This window comes from Macaca fascicularis, chromosome 2, assembly GCF_037993035.2.
Source record: "Macaca fascicularis isolate 582-1 chromosome 2, T2T-MFA8v1.1".
NCBI classification, from domain to species: Eukaryota; Metazoa; Chordata; class Mammalia; order Primates; family Cercopithecidae; genus Macaca; species Macaca fascicularis.
Window position 1 is genome coordinate 51,178,724 of NC_088376.1, and position 13,465 is coordinate 51,192,188.

At 35.6% G+C, this 13,465-nt stretch overlaps 1 long non-coding RNA gene across 1 annotated transcript in view; it reads left to right on the forward strand.

The window, feature by feature from the left end:
• LOC123571885 (uncharacterized) overlaps positions 1-13,465 on the forward strand; it is a 124,029-nt gene that overhangs the window by 68,755 nt on the left and 41,809 nt on the right. Inside the window, exon 4 of the long non-coding RNA XR_006696184.2 lies at positions 10,881-10,990. This is a non-coding gene — a long non-coding RNA (uncharacterized lncRNA). The remainder of the gene's footprint in view (positions 1-10,880; positions 10,991-13,465) is intronic.

Here is a 13,465-nt window from a genome sequence, read left to right on the forward strand (position 1 = left end):
ACATCATTTCCTGGTGAATAGTAATATAAGAATTCAGATAGTTTTGAAATCATATTTCAGAATATAGTAATACTGTTTTCTGAGGGGCAAGGGGCAGGGCAGGGGGAATCATGTTCTGTCCTCCACTTAGAGACAGGCATTTAGTAGTAACATGGAAAGTTCACATGATATCCCACAATTTAAGAGGTTACATGATTTCAAAGTCTCTGGCCCTTAGGGAACTCAGGTAAGGGTTGGTGTAAAAGCAGGATTAAGCTTGACTTGAAGGCAGTAAATAATTGGATTGGGAAAGGAAAATGGGTTGGAAATTCCAAGCAGTAGAAAAACATGCTCAAAAGTAACTCTAAGTTATAGAGAGAAACATCAAAGAGGTCTAGTAAAGAGTGGAAGACAGATTTGGAAGTATTAGAACCGGAAAGAGGATTTTGAACAGAAACTTCCAGAGTCAATTTTATCCCAATTGCCAATTAGCAACCTGTATCACAGGGGATAGACTACGTTATGAAGAGGTTTAAAACAAAAATGTTAGTTCCTTAAAATAAAACTTTTTTTGCGGGTTCTTGCTACCTGTTCATCTCAGGTTGGTGAGGGGTCTACTTCATGTTGTCCTCAATCAGGGATGCAGCCTGAACCATCAGAAACGTTTCCACCATCTAAAATGTCACCGTGGAAGGGGGACAGGGAAGAGATATGCATACACAGGCTCCGCTATGGTTTGAATGTTTTTGTTTCTCCCTAAATTTATGTTGAAACTTAATCCTCAATATGACGGCATTAAGAGGTGAGGCCTTTTGGGAGGTGATTAGACCATGGCAGCTCCATGTTCATGAAGGGATCAGGGCTTGCAGGGGCTAGTCCATTCCCCTATTTTGCCATTCTGCCTTGCCCCATGTGTGGACACAAGGTTCACCCTTCTACCATGTGAAGATACAGCAAGAAGTTCCTCCTCGGATATCAGACTTGCTGGTGCCTTGATCTTGGACTTTCCAGCCTCCAGAACTGCTTGAAAATAATTTCTGTTCTTTATAAACTAACCAGTCTATGGTATATTGTTACAGTAACACCGAAGGTCTAAGGCTTTTAAAGGCTACCATCTATAAGTGATATCTATTCTCACATTTCATTGACCAAAACAAATTACACTATTATATCCAATTTCACAGAAGTAGGGAAAAGTAACCATATCATGTGCCTAGAGGAAGGAGAACTGGAAATACTGATGGAGAGCCCTAATGACCACTTAGAATGTCTGATGCTTTTACATATTATGTAATTAAACATTTGTTTTGGAAAAACACTTGGTTGTAGAATGCAAAATACAAGAAAGGGATACATCTGGAGATAGGGAAGCCTATTATTACAACTGTCTAGGTGTAGCAATAAAAATCCAAACTGGGGAAAAGAAAGGAAGCACCACAGTGAGAGATATTATGGAGGAATAAATGTGAAAAATCTGTTAATTGACAGGCATAAGGGAAAATAAAATTGTGAAGATGATTAAGAGATTTCAAGCCTCGATAAAAGATGTTTCTTTTTAAAATAAAGTTCAAGGAGGCCACTTTGGGGAAAAGATGAGTTTAGTTTCATACATAAGTACTGTCAGATGGAAGAATAAGAATGAAGGAAGATTGGGCTCCTGGAGAATTTGAGGTGCAATGTGTTCTCATTGGAGGTGTCAGCTGATCCTGTGTGAAGTTATGAATACCAGATGACTCTTCAGAGTGGTCCTGCTTTAGAGTGAGAAGACTGGCCCTTTAAACCTGTAAGGGGGATGCCCATGGTCAAAGTGGCTCTCCTGGCTGAGACAATTCCTGAAAAGGGCTAACTGTCTGTGCACATCATAGCATCTGCTGCAATTACTGATGCCTACATTTAACATATGTGAAGACGAGAGAAAACTTCAGAAAAAAAGATGTTCAGAATACCTAAAGGAAATATAAATATTTTGTGAGGTAAACTATTTTCTTAGGATTGGTATTCCCATAGGTTAACCTTTCACTTATCTGAGCTGACCCTATGTATAATTCACAAGCATGATATTCCTGGGGGAAAAATCATAAACCATGGCCTCCATGTCAAGCAGCTTGAAAAGTACACGGGGATTCAAGCTATCAGAACTCTTGTTATCTTAATAGCTCATTCAGGTTTCACCTCTGAGATTTTAATCAAGCACCTGTGCTATGTGGAGAATGGAAAGCTGGTCATAGCAAAATCTGGAGTAGACAGTTTCATTTCTGGAGTGATTTAATTAGTATCTGGCATTTCACATTAATTGGAAGTTCAGACAATGAGGCATTGTTTAAAGCAGTGAGAAATCTTTGGCATAATTATTCAAATATTAGGTGTGCTTATCATTGCACAAGGGTGGAGATCAAAAACACAGAGGCAAGATTTGTTTTAAGATTAAGGGAGAAGAAGTACAGCCTGGTGGCTATATTTCATAATAATGTATTACATATTAAAGTTTACTAAGAGAGTAGATCTTAAGTATTTTCACCACACACACAAAAAGATAACTCTGTGAAATGATAGATTTATTAATTAGCCTGATTGTGCTAACAGTTTCTCAATGCATATGTATATCAAAACACCACATTATATACATTAAATATATTGTTTATTTTTCAATTATACCCCAATAAAGTTGGAAAATACAATAAAGAGAGAAGGATGTGTTAGGTAATTGCCATATTAAGAGACATAAATCTAAACAAAAAAGAAGAAACATGTTATTCTAAAAAATATCAAACCAGCTTGTATTATTTGTCTCTATTTCTATAAAATTTTGTTTACATGTATGTATCAAAGTAGGAAAAACATATATGAATATCTCCTAGTATATAGGGTATCTATGATGTATGAAGTGAAGAACAGCAAAAGCAAGCTGAAGGGAAATGTATATATTATTTTATTCTACTATTTGAAAATAAAATAACCAATCAACCAACCAAAAACTCCATTTTTTTCACTTATATGCCTTGTATTCATTTGTGTGAACATAGAAGAGTAAACTTGGTAATCTTATGAAAATGGGGGTGAAAACGATGTGATAATTGGCATTTTAATCACATTGCTGTTGCATATTATTTCATCAGTTACAACACAGAAGTATACATTTTCTAATTTGAAAAACATCATATAAAGAAATTCATGCAAATTTTAAAAAGATAGAATGATGCCTGAAGCCTATTCTGAAAGCTGAATTTTAGAACAACTTTCTAAAAGCAAACCGGACAGCCATTGAGAAGAACTAAACACCTTGCAGGAGTTTGACATCCAGAAAGAAACACGCATATATGGTACAGGAATAAATAAGGGTTCTTTTGTCTACAGCAATCAAGTCAGTCTTGGTCTAAGGTAGCAATCTGAGCTAATCAGCCTGTCCTATCCATATAGGGCCATTCAGAATAGATAGATTTGTCTTACCCAAAGTGGTGAAATGAAAAGAGGAAATAAAGATTGATTTTATGAATTGCCAGGGTTAGTTTTGGTAGAAAGAATTTGTTTAGATGTTGTCTTATCAAGTTATTTGGTTCAATAAGTGTTGCTCCGTAAGAGTTGCTTAAAAATTTTTGAAACATTGTAAGGTTATTACAAAAATATAAAGCAGAAGCTTTTTCAGATTGGGAGCTATGACAGCAGAGGAAAATCATAATTGGAAGCAGATTAAGGAAAGATACTGGATTAACTGACGATTTACAGTAGACTAAAAGATGCTAGAAGTCACTATTAAAATTCCACAAGTGGATCCCATTTTGGAAGTGGAAAAATTGAGCATTATAAAGGTGTCTGAATTATGAATTATAGCAAAATTATAAAGTAGAATAAATTAAAATCAAATAGAACACATACATAAAGATGCCACTAAATTTCTCTCAGTGTTCAGAAAATTTAAACTTTGTAATAATATTTTAAAATGTCTCCAAATGTTAGCTTTTATAGCTTACAGATTAATTGAAAGTTTTCTTTCAAAAATGAATTGTGTGTAATCATGTCCCTTAGAGCTTTCTGCATCAAAAATATCTACTAAATTCAGCGCTATCTTATTTATCTGGCTCCTACATAGCCAGGTCTCCAGTTTTTCTGGATGGATTTAGTGTACAAGTAAACCTATTTTCTTAAAAACGAGGCCAAAACATAAGAAGAAAATTCTATTAGGGAAAAGCACCTATAATCTTAGCTGAATGATCTAAAAAAATTACATCCACTTTTCATGAAATGAAAACCACAGGACTTCATAAATTCTTTCTTTGTAGAGGACAACTTGGTGTATCTGAAAGCATGTTCTGTCTGTACAATATATAAAAACAACTCAGAACAGCCTGGGCAACTCAGTTAAGGCGAGAAGAGATCCCACTGTGCAAACTTAAGTCCTGTGCAGACAATTCCGAGATTATTTATTGCACATTGGTGTTACAGGGAATGAAAGCGACTAATTGTGCATAATCATTTTTCAAATGTCTTCCACATCAAATATATCCACTAAATTCAGCACTACATGATTTTTTGTTGCTACCAACCTACCCAAGTGTCTAGATTATGTGGATTGATTGTAGGTGCAACCCTCTGAGTTCTGCACTGCGCCAATCACTATGCTAAGCACCTTCACACACATCATAATACAGTAGATAGCACAGTCCTCCCCTATAGGCTTCATTCTCCCCATTTTATAGATGAGTAAGCTGAAGGCAACAAATATTAAGCAACTTTTCCAAGGTCATAGAACTGTTGAGTGACTAGATTAGGTTTTGAGCCTTAGTAAGTGTGCTTCCAATGCCCAGATTATTTCTACTGTATTATGCTGTCTCTAGGAGGTTATAATTCAAGGTGCCTCTTCTTTTTTTGCATTAAAAAGATCAAAATGATTAGGCTAAACTCTTTAGCTTTCTTTTATTTCTACTCAGGAGAAGGATGGACTAATGAGCTAGAGTGACCAGTTAATGAAACCACTGGTGATTTAATGAAGACACCGCTGAGACATTTTACAGAATGACCAAATTCACTATATTTCATTACATTTAAAAAACTCTATAAATATGCATGTATACATAATTTTACATAATTATATAAATGGAATCCCCCTTCTCATCAGCCACTACCAGACACTCATCTTCACCTAGGAACTTCCTCCACATTCACCCTACATTTGGACATTTGTTGTTGGTTTTCGAGGTACAACATTTTTTTTTATATTCCTCTGTTTTCCTTCTCATCTTCTCCCCAGGGAACAATGCCCATGTAAATAATCTACTACATATCTATTTATAGCTTTTCATATTCATATCATTATATGAAACATACATATATGAATATTCATATCCAACATTACTTATAATATCTATAAATATAAGAAGTTATGTTCTTCTTTTGTAAATATTAGTTCATATCATGCCTACTTTTCTTCATTCTACATTTTTTAATCAATAATACCTAGGACATGATTGGGCATGGTGGCTGATGCCTGTAATCTCAGCACTTTGGGAAGATTAGGTGAGAGGATGGCTTGAGGGCAGAAGTTTGAGATCAGCCTAAGCAACATAGCGTGACTGTTTCTATGAAAAAATAAAAATTAGACAGGCCTGGTGGCACCCGCACATATGCAGGAGGCTGAGGTGGGGGTATCACTTGAGTCCAGAAGACTGAGGCTGCAGTGAGCATGATTGCACCACTGCACTCCAACCTGATGACAGAGAGAGATCCTGTCTCCAAACAAAACAAAATAATAATAAAAAATTAATAATAATATTTAGGGCGAAGCCCTCTACGTCAACTAGTATACTCTCTGAGTCATTATTTTTAGTGTTTTTATTATACTTACCAATGCAGCAATAAAATTCATGTACGTATATTTTTATTTGCTGATGTTTTTATTTCTATGAAAGAGATTCCCAGGAGTTACATACCTGGAATATAGTATATGTAGTCTTGATTTTAACCAGTGTTATCAAATATTTTACAGGAAGGATGCAATTATTCACATTACCAGATAACAATTGTGAAGAATATCCTTTTCTCTAAATATTCCTGGCAGCACTAGTTAAGTTTTGATGGGAATAAAATGATACAGCACTGTTACTTTAATTTAAATATCCCTTGCTACTATAACATTTGGACATTTTTGACAGCGTTTATTCACATGGATTTAGTTTTTGCTTATTTTCTATGAAATTGTTTACTTTCTTATTTTGTAAGTTTTTAAATACGGTTTGGAACCCTTTGTTCAATAAAGATACGTGGAACTGTTTGTTTTTGTTTTATTACAAAAGCCTATCATTTATTTATTATTTGGGGTCTCTGGCCGAAGTTTTAAATTAAATTTAGTCAAGTAAGTCTATCTTTCCTTTTAAAAGTGTTTGGATCTTCTGCCTTGGTTAAAAGTTTCTCCTGATCCTATATTGTCAATATTATCACTTGCATGTCCTCTGAGATTATTGTTGCCTTATAGTTTTCTATTTAGATAATTTAACCTAGCATTTCAGAATTATATAGAATTTTTTCTAGATAGATAACAATTTGCTGCTATCATTTATTAAATTCATCATCCTTTCCTGCTTAACTGAAATGTTAACCTTTGTTGTACGTTAAATTCATAAACATTCTGGTGATGAGGATGCAGGAAAACACTACCCACCCCCGAAATATGATACCTCGGAAATTGAGAAAACAGCAGAAGTAGGAAGGCCGCTCTCATCTTCCCCTCACCTTTCACCCCTGAAGCAAGCCAGAAAACCTAGAAGGTCGCTTTCTGATCTTTTCCCTCCTTTCTCTCCAAAGACTCTCTTATGACAAGTGTCCTTCCTGATACCTGGATAAGAGAAATGTCATACAGAGACGCCAAGAATCTGGACAGACTTTTGTTACTCCCAGTGTATTACCATTAGATCACATTCCCCTTTGTCCACACATCTACACAACTGCCTGCTCTTCATCAAACCTGAGCATAAAAATATACCTTTTCTCTGTTTCTTTGGGTCTTCATTTCTGATGTCTCCTATGTCACATAAACTTATATTAAATATATTTGTATGCTTTTCATATCTGTCCTTTATAATAGGGGTCTAGCCATGAACCTAGCGATGGGTGAGGAAAGAAATGTTTTCTCTCCTACACTGGCATCCCTTCCTGGAAACTTTACATCTTATAATTTAGAATTCCATATTATCCAAGAAGCACAGTGGCACCAGTTTTTTAAAAAACTGTATTGCTTATCAAATGTAAATTGAGTATAAGATGGAATAAGAACTTTGAAAATAAAAGAGCGTGGTAATTCCTATCCCAAAGGGACTTATCAGTTATTAGAAAGTAATAGGACGATATGGGATGTACACAAAAAGTGTTAATCAACATTACATTGTCAGATCTATGAGGTCTATTATGACAAGACAAAACTATGGGAGAAGCAGTTGATGATGTGTGGTTTCATATCAGAAGGAATGAAAACAGTGTAGCCTGCAATGTGCAGAATAAACTTTGGTGGAAGGGGGCAGACATAGCCCTTAAAATGAAATTAGATCATTAACACCAGAATTTAGAAGCTCTGAATATTTCAGCATCCAAACAGAATTTCCAAAGTTTGTTTATATAGAAAAAAAAGAAAATATTTGTTGACAATACCACACACAATAACTGATATCAACTACCAATGAAAAATGCACAATGTAAAAATAATATGCAACAGTGATTGCTTAATATTTCACATTTTGATCTTAAATATATTTTTCATACTTTTTTGAATTATGATATTGCCTTAAAATTCTATTTTATAACATTTAAAAACAATCATCTAAGGTAAGTGTAGACATCTCTTTGAATAGTGAGATCCAGCTAGTTTCTATCCATTAATTCATGTAAAATTCCTGTAATATATGAAAATAGGAGAAGACAGGACCCAAGTTTTGTTTTTGTTTTTGTTTCTCTTCGCTTGTGATGTGTGAAGACTGCTGCCAATTGGTAGTAGGGGTACTCCATCATTATATCATTAATAGATCTCACCAGAACAAGGTTTCATTACTGTGGATATTGGATAAGGCTCTGCCAGAAGGCTTTCAATACCCTAAGGATAAGATGTGCTAAGTCCCCAAATTAGGTGCAGCCGTCTTTGGGCAAGAATTTGAGGTTTGCAGGGATGTTTATGCTGGGGTTTGAGAAGCCTTGATCAAGATATTTCCCTAGGGTGACAAATCCATAATTGCACTTATCAGCTTTAGGCTGCCTTGATTAATGCAACCTTCTGTGATTTATCACCCAGAATATTTTTAAACAGGTGCTCTCTCTTCATTGTAATAGACTGGAGTTTTTCAGAAGTGACAACAGAGGCTTCTTTTATTTATTTGTTTTGTGAAATTCAATGAGAACACATTGCAAGCAAAAATACTCAGTCATTTTGTAGAGACCTGAGGTTAGTGTAGTTAGTTTTGTAGAGGCCTGGGGTTAGAGAGTTAGTTGACGTCAGCCTGTGATGATTTCTATCTGACTTTCTTGACCCTTTAAAAAGAAGTTGTTGCTTTTTAAAATGTTACTCCCTACCTCCAGACACCTAACATTCATAGAATACTGTCTTGGATCCCAGATCTTCTTATCCTTGGAGAATCTCGAAACTAGCTGCCTTCTATATAAGAATCAAATATAGCATACCAAAGAGCCTTGACAGAAAAATCACTCACTACACACACACACACACACACACACACACACACACACACACACATGCAACATTGGCCATACTTTATGAGAACTTTTAAACGATGAAAAAATATGTTAGAAATCTAAAGTTAACTTGTGCAAGTGGTATACAGCTATGCACACCAATTTTACCATTTTAGTGTTTAGAGTAGTCTGGACCCAGCTGGAGTAACAAATTCTTTTCACTACTTTAAAGTTGTGCCAAACATATTTCTATAGGGAAGCAGTACATCACAGTGGATCAGAATGTAGTCCCTCAGTGTCAACATCTCGAAATGTAAACCTGGCCTCACCACTTACTAGCTGTATGACCTTGGAAAAAATTAATTAACCTCTCTGTGACCAAATTTTCTCATTTGTGGAGTTGAAAACTACCTACTTCACAGGACTATTATGAGGATTGAATCACATAAAATATGTGGAAAGATCTACATATTTTAATTTAAAAAAAAAGCACTATTTAACTTATTAAGGGACTACAGATTGTCTTAAGTCAAGAGCACCTTCTATTTTTAAAGATCAGCTTACTTAGGTTCTTATCTATTTATTAAAACACATGAGATGGACAACACTTACCAGTACTTTGAGGAACCCACAAACTGGGAGTAAATAAAATTTTTTTTTCAAACATCTGGTCTGTTTAACCTAGGCTGCTGTCTCATTAGATATACTGGTTTCTCACTATGAAAGAGTAAGTTTAGAATGAGCTGGAAATTCACTATTTGAAAATCTATATACCTCATCTTGTGTTTCCTTCCAGAGAAACAGAAAAAAAGAGAGAGAGAGAGAGAGAGTAAAGATAATGGGTGAGTAACGCATGAAGCAAAATCTAAGACTTCCGGAAAGCCCTGTGAGCTAAGCAAAGATGAAAGTATTTTCTGGTTGTGAGGGAAGAATGTGAGTGCTTAATGGCTCAAGTTGTCCACAGATTCCTGGGATAGTGTGGGATATCAATCTACTTTGTTTAATTCTGTAGAACTGCTACTCCCAAACCTAGCAGCATGTCAGAATCTTTTTGAAGAGTGTCTTTAAAACGTACAGATTCTTGAACCCTGTCCAGGCCAACAGAATCAGTATCTCCAATGATATAGCCCTGAAATATATGTTTTAAAAAAGTTTTTATAGTAGTTCTTATAGACAACTATATTCGATAATGAAGAACCAGAGATTTTTAAAATAAACTTTTGTTTTTACATTGGAATCAGTTTGGATGACACTACTGAGTTCTCATATACCTTGACTCATTTGCCCTTATTGTTAACGTTTTATATAATAATCATGGCACACATATCAAAACCAGAAAATTAACACTGGCAAATTACTAATGTATTTTTTATATTTCTGAGTCCATTACAGGATTCTATAACACTTTTAATCGTCATGCCTCCTTAGTCTCCTCTGGCCTGTGGCAGTTTCTCAGTTTTTCAAAACTTTGAGAACTTTGAAGCCTGTCCTCAATGTAGATTTTCCTCTTTTTTAGACTGAGGTATTTGTTTTGGAAACGAGTGCCATAGAGGCAAAGTGCCCCTTTCTCATATCTTATTAGAGAGTACATGATACCAACATAACATCACTGGTGGTATTAACCTCCATCATTTGATTAAGGCTGTGTCCACTAGATCACTCCTCTGTTAGGTTACTATTTTTCCATTCTCATACTCTGTTCATTAGAAATGTCTTTAAATCTAGTCAAGGGTTGGCTGTATGCGTGTTGAAGGGGTGGTGTGGAAAGATGAATCAAGCTCCACTTCCTGGAGGAAGGAGTATAAGTGAAGGTTTATGATCAAAGTAGTACTTCCAGAAAACTGGGTTAATTAGGTACATTGGGGGAAGGAGACTATTGGTTGGGAAACCAGTGGCAAAACTCAAACCAGAGGAAATGAGGACCTGAACAAAAGCAAAGGCATTGGTGAAAAGGAACATATATCTTAAAAATATTGTGGAAGCGAAAGAAACCATGGTTACTGATTAGACATGTGGGAGAGAGAGACAAATATATATTTGCCAGATATACTCAGGTTTTGATCCTGAGTAACTTAGAAGAGGGTAATGCAGTGAAGAACAGAGAAAGAGGATACCTTTGGTTGGGACATATAGAATTCAAAGGCTTGTGGACATCAAGGTAGACATGTTGAACAAGCAGTTAGAAATTGAATCACAAAACAATTTACCTCCTTGTGAATTATGCTATCTTCCAGGGTCCATTATACAGCACAAGGCTGCCTCTCCTGCTCTCCAGTCATACTTCCAAGAAAACTGCTCACTCTCAGAACCAAGGTTCAATTTATACATTGTGGTTTGGGTAGAGGTAAGAGGAAACACCCTCAAATAGATTTGGATCATTCCAGATGTCCTATAAATGAAATTTGACATTTGCTCAATTATCACCAACTCACTGTAAAAGCAATGAATCTACCTTCATTGTGACGATTTGGGGACTAGAATTAATGAGTACAGTAACCTTATGGATAGAACCTTCAGAGTTTTTCATTATCTATGTGAAGAGATAATTCTAAGATATTTGAGATCTAGTATCTGTCAGCTTGGGAACTCATGTGTAGTCCCAAGACTAGACAAGGAAACCCTTATTAGTATTTTTATTTTCCATTTCAAATAAAAATGGTATGTGTTAAAAAAAAAACTGAGCTGGTTCAAGCTGTAAAGCATGTCTTAATTATATGTTTGGTAATACCTGAAAGCCAGAAGATTCCCAGAAAAAAAGAAAAAAAGTGTTGATTAAGTATCTTCCCCTTTTGAGGGTAGATAGAATAAAAGGAATTTCAAAGTCTCAGGTTGTTAGGAAGCTGCAAAGGTGATTTCTTTTTCTCCATTCCTTCACCTTAGCAAGGTGATAAGGCAGATGAGGGGAAGTAGGAGGCACAGGACCATGAAAATGGACCCAAGGTGATGGGGCTCTGTTCTCTTATAAATGGTCATCCTTCCAGGATATCCTTTCTCGCAGGCTGCTTCAGCATCTACTGACTGATCTCTGAAATTCGTTTCTCTCATTTCACCTTCATAGCTCAGAGTTTGTAATCCATCCATTTTGTGCTGTTAATGATAAACCACTTGTAAAGATCAGTTTAATTTCTAATATAAATAATACAAAATAAGAGATGAAAATATTAGGTACACAGACTTTAAGAAATTTTAAAAAAAAATTTTCCCTCTCATTTTTTTTTGTTGTTTAAAACAAACCTTTTTCACTTCTTCCTCTCTTTTCCTCATTTATCATCTTATTTCTTATTTACAGTTTTACTTGTTTGTGATAGTGGCAGGATGATATTAATTTCAAAATCCTTAGAAACATAATTTGTTGAATCTAAAAGTTAAAGGTGGCTTTGTGCTTAGCTTTTTCCTAGAAAGATCTAATATTAAAATGTGACTTGCTATTATAAACCTTTTAGTGTAAATTATGAGCTTTAAAAAGAAATGAGAAAGCCTTCCTGAGAAAATGGTCTTTATCATGCTATATCCTACGAGCATCCTGTGGCCACTCAGCACTCACATTCTCTTTTACCAACCTATCTCTGTTTCCCTTTCATTATTATGCTCTCACCTTCACTCTGCTGAATATTGCTTTCTTGTCCAATCACCAACAAACACTTATCTTTGCCTGGAAACCTCTTCCATATTTGTTTTTCAACACTCAGAGCTTCACATTTTATGTTTTTCTCATACCTCTCATTTTTATTTTCACTTACATTTTGCCTTTTCCCTCCCCCTTTCTGGGATGATTATTAAAGCATGACTCTGCCCTTACTCAGCTGTTGAGCATAACCTACCACCCATTTTTCCTAAAAGATTTAGTAGTGATTTAAAAAGAATAAAACAATAGGAAAAGAGATTGAGGATACATAGTTCTTTCAATTTAGACCTGTGATTATCAACCATTTTGCAGTCATGGGCTGCTTTGAGAATCTGCTTAAAACTAGGAACATTTCGCCAGAAAGATTCACACAATTGCATAACACTTACTGCTGTAGTCTGTTTTGTGTTGCTGTAAAAGAATACCACAGACTGCACAATTTATAAACAATAGAGTTTATTTAGTTCACAGCTCTAGAGACTGGAAAGTCCAAGAGCAGAGTGCTGCATCTGTTGAGAGCCTTTATGCTGTGTCATCTCTCCGGGCCTAATCACCTCGTAACAGTCCTATCTCTCAATGTCATCACAATGGCAATTACATTTCAACACTAGTTTTGGAGGGGACATTCAAACCATGGCATATATCAATCTAGGTACACAGATTCCCTGAAACAAGGTGAGTCACTGCTTTTCCAAGTAAGCTAAATTATATCTTACATGAAAATGGTCAATTAGAAATCACTGTCCTTGAACAGCGTTATTTGGGTGATTCTAGAACTATTCCTAAGGAACTGTTCCCTAATGTTAAGCCCAAAAAGCATAATGGGATACATTTCAAGAAGCACATCCAAGAAATTCATTATTTTATTAAAGGAAGAGACATTGTTCAGCAGTTTGTTCACTGATTCACATCACACTAAGCTTCAGAAATCCCTGTGTTTTACTACCAGGAAGCCTGTGCCAGGCACATTCCCACTTCTAGATTCTCCTACCTGACCTTGTCTTCTTTAGAGATGTGCAGGGTTGACACTCACCTCCTCGAGGTGTTTCCTCAACTACAACCCCATAGTTTCTAATATTCTTGTAAAGGTGCTCATCCAAACGCTCCCCTTCTTTCTCATGTGACTCTGTGATGTGTGTTTCTAAAACATCTCTACCAAAGTGCCTATACTTGTAGAGATAGTGAGTGTATGAA